We start from the raw sequence: 4,627 nt of genomic DNA on the forward strand, positions 1-4,627 counted from the left end.
AAGTATGCATATATGCCCTCCCTCTTGAAACTCCTTGCCATCTCCCTCCCCATCCAACCCTTTCATGTTCTTACATACCCCGTTTGAGTTCCCTGAATCATACAGCAAATTCTCATTGGCTATCTATTTTACATATGATAATGTAAGTTTCCATGTTACTCTCACCATACATCTCACCCATTCCTTCCTTCAGTGTCCATAAGTCTGTTCTCTACATCTATGTCTCCATTGGTGCCTTGTCACGAATTTCATCAGTATCATCTTTCCAGATTCCATATATATGCATTAGCATACGATATTTATCTTTCTCTTTCTGGCTTACTTCAATCTGTATAATAGGCTCTAGATTCATCCACCTCATTAGAACAGACTCAAACGTGTTCCTTTTTTATGGCTGAGTAATTTTCCATTCTATATATGTACCACATCTTCTTTAAATGCAAAAAAAAAAAAAGTGAAGTGTTCTAATAAAGAGTGGATGTATACAATGTTTGTATGCTAAGTCAGTTTAGTCGTGTTCAACTCTTTGCAACCCCGTGGACTGTAGACCACCAAACTCTTCTGTCCATGATATTCTCTAGGCAAGAATATTGCAATGGGTTGCCATGCCTTCTTCCAAAAGATCTTCCTGACACAGGGATCAAACTTGTGTCCCCTGTGGCTCCTGCATTGGCAGGTGGGTCTTTACCACTAGTGCCACTTCAGAAGCCTATATACATATACGCTTCCCTGGGGGCCCAGTGGTAAAGAATTCACCTGCCAATGCAGGAAACATGGGTTTGATCCCTAAGTTGGGGAGAGTCCCTGAAGAAGGAAATGAAAACCCACTCCAAGAGTCTTGCCTGGAAAATCCCATGGTCAAATGAGCCTGGCAGGCTACAGTCCATGGACTATCAAAGATTTGGACACTATTTAAATGACTAAGCAACAATATAACTGTTTCATTTTGCTGTACACCTGAAACTACCACAGCATTGTAAATCAACTGCACTCCAATATTTTTTTTAAGCTTTGTGATATCATGTGGATCTGAAATTGAAGAGAATTTCACAAAACACTTCATTAGGATGCATATTATTACACATGGTCAGAAAGTGCACCCTTGACTCTTGACGTCATAGATGGTTATTAGTGACTAAATAACTAAATATTATTTGCAGGTCTAGCTCTCCAAGGTCAAAAAATTTTTTGCATTACAAATAGTGTGTGAGAGTTGTTAGGTTATGATAGAACTATCAAATCCATTCTTAAGACAGAAAATGTAAAAAAAAAAAATCTGCACCTCCAATTAAAAAGACTAGCTTAATAAATAAAAAGGAAATTTGTAAGTAAAAAAACAGAAGTACACAAGTGCTTAATAGATTTTTAAAAGTCTCAAAAATGTTATATTTGGTAATATTAATCAGTCTATTATAAATCACATATCTTTTTTGTTTGGATTCTTGACATCCAAGGTCAAGGACAAACAGCATCTTGCTACTGAGTTTGCCATATTGTGTATGGGCTAAAAGTAATAGTTTTGGAGTAGAGTACCTGGGTTAAAATCCTGTCCTCATCACTTATGAACTTTGTATCCCAATTGGGGTTCAGTACTCCCATCTATAAATGGTGTATTAATAATATTGATATATACCTCAAAGAGTTATTGTGAGTATCAAATAAATACAGTGAATATAATACCATTATGAACATAGAAAGTATTATATGCTATGCTTAGTTACTTGGTCATGTCCGACTCTTTGCAACCTCATGAACTGCAGCCTACCAGGCTCCTCTGTCCATGGGGATTCTCCAAGCAAGGATACAGGAGTGGGTTACCACGCCCTCCTTCAGGGTATCTTCCCAATCCCGAGATTGCAACCAGGTCTCCCGTATTGTGGCAGAATTTTTACTGTCTGAACCACCAGAGAAGCCCAAGAATACTGGAGTGGGTAGCCTATCCCTTCTCCAGGGGGTCTTCCCAACCCAGGAATCAAACCAGGGTCTCCTGTATTACAGGTGGATTCTTTACCAGCTGAGCTACCAGGGAAACCCAGAAAGTATTATATGTTTTAGCTATTTGTAACTTCCTAAAGCCTTTTAGCTTAATCAATCATTTATTTGCATCAATGTAAAGTCTTATGAACAAAAGTTTTTAGTTAAAAGTAAGATGTCATCAAATTCTGTTCAAAAATATTACTTAACAATTATAATGACTGATTTTAATGTGTACTGTATAATTTAATGTTACATATAAGAATGATGAGATCTTTTACTGAACACATGAGTTACATACATGGTAGAATAAATGCACAAAGCCATTAAATTTATGGTACACTTTCTGAATTGTCTTTTTTTTTTTTTTAGTATGTTAATATAATCTGTATTGCCATTATCTCTGTCCCCAAAGTAAATCAAATAAACAAAAATCTTGCTGCTCCTTAGTTACTAAATTGTGTCTGACTCTGATTCCATAGACTTTTGCCCACCAGGCCCCTCCCTCTGACTGTGGGAATTCCCAGGCAGGAATACTGCAGTGGGTTGCCATTTCCTTCTTCTGGGGATCTTTCCAAACCAAGGATCAAACTCAGGTTTTTTGCCTTGCAGGTGGACTTATTACCACTAAGCCTCCCGGGAAGACCCCCCAAAAAGGCTTACAGAGGTCTATTCTTACACCAAAACTAAACCAGAAACAATGAGGTAATTGAATTTAAAGAAATATAGAAACAGCTCATGAAACTCAATCCAAAGAAAGCAAACAAGCAAATCAAAAAATGAGCAGAAGACCTTAAAATACATTTATCCAAAGAAGACCTACAGATGGTCAACAGACACATGAAAAGATGCACAACATCACTAAAGATTAGAGAAATCCAAATCAAAACTACAATGATAAAACGCCTTACACAAGTCAAAATGGCTATCATCAAAAAATCTGCAAATCATAAATTCTGGAGAAAGTATGGTGATAAGGGAACCCTCCTACACTGCTGATGGGGATGTAAATTGGTACAGCTACTATGGAGAATAGTACGGAAGTGCCTTCAAAAACTAAAAATAGAGCTACCATATAATCCAGAAATCCCACTCTTGGGCATATATCCAGAGGAAAACATGGTTTAAAAGATATATGTACTCTGATATTCATTGCAGTACTGTTTGCAATAGCCAAGATATGGAAACAATTAAATGTCCATTGATGGATGAATGGATAAATAATATATGGTATGTACACACAATAGAATACTACTCAGCTATTAACAAGAATGAAAAAAATGCCTTTTGCTACAACATTGATGGATCTAGAGATTATCATTGGAGAAGGCAATGGCACCCCACTCCAGTATTCTTGCCTGGCAAATCCCATGGACAGAGGAGCCTGGTAGGCTGCAGTCCATGCGGTCTCTAGGAGTCAGACACGATTGAACGACTTAACCTTCACTTTTCACTTTCATGCACTGGAGAAGGAAATGGCAACCCACTCCAGTGTTCTTGCCTGGAGAATTCCAGGGACAGCGGAGCCTGGTGAGCTGCCGTCTATTGGAGTCACACAGAGTTGGACACGACTGAAGTGACTTAGCAGCAGCAGCAGCAGCAGCAACAGAGATTATCATATTAAGAGAAGTAAATCAGACAAAGAGATACATATCATATCGTATCGCTTATATATGGAATCTAAAACATGATATAAATGAACGTATTTATGGAACAGAAACAGACTCACAGACTTCGAGAATGAACTTATGGTTACCAATGAGGAAGAGTGGCAGGGAGGAATATATTGGGAGTTTGGAACTGACGTGTATACACTGCTGTATTTTATTTTTATTTTATTTTTTTAATTAATTTTTTTTATTTAATTTTAAAATCTTTAATTCTTACATGTGTTCCCAAACATGAACCCCCCTCCCACCTCCCTCCCCATGACATCTCAGTGGGTCATCCCCATGAACCAGCCCCAAGCATGCTGTATCCTGCGTCAGACATAGACTGGCGATTCAATTCTTACATGATAGTATACATGATAGAATGCCATTCTCCCAAATCATCCCACCCTCTCCCTCTCCCTCTGAGTCCAAAAGTCCGTTATACACCGCTGTGTCTTTTTTGCTGTCTTGCATACAGGGTCGTCATTGCTATCTTTCTAAATTCCATATATATGTGTTAGTATACTGTATTGGTGTTTTTCTTTCTGGCTTACTTCACTCTGTATAATCGGCTCCAGTTTCATCCATCTCATCAGAACTGATTCAAATGAATTCTTTTTAACGGCTGAGTACACTGCTGTATTTTAAATAAAATGTCATTCCATGCTGAAAAAGTTATCTAAAATGAAAAAAGTAAAAGAAATATAGAGAACTACAGTGAAGAAAATAATGATGTAAGATAACAGTGGCAGCACCATCAATGTTTGTATCACAGACCATATGATCATAAAATGATATTTTTAAATAATTTTATTCTATTTAATGAAATATTTATTTGCTATTTAGATAGATATGTATTATGAATTATTTTCCAAATAATCAAAGAATGATTCCAAATAATATCATGGATATGATCAGTTAATAATATAATGAGTTGTATATTCAGTGCATTTTTTAAAAAATACTGCATGCATATTAATGATTTGGGAGAATCAAGGTTA

This window comes from Capricornis sumatraensis, chromosome 18 (genome assembly GCF_032405125.1).
Source record: "Capricornis sumatraensis isolate serow.1 chromosome 18, serow.2, whole genome shotgun sequence".
In the NCBI taxonomy this organism is placed as follows: Eukaryota; Metazoa; Chordata; class Mammalia; order Artiodactyla; family Bovidae; genus Capricornis; species Capricornis sumatraensis.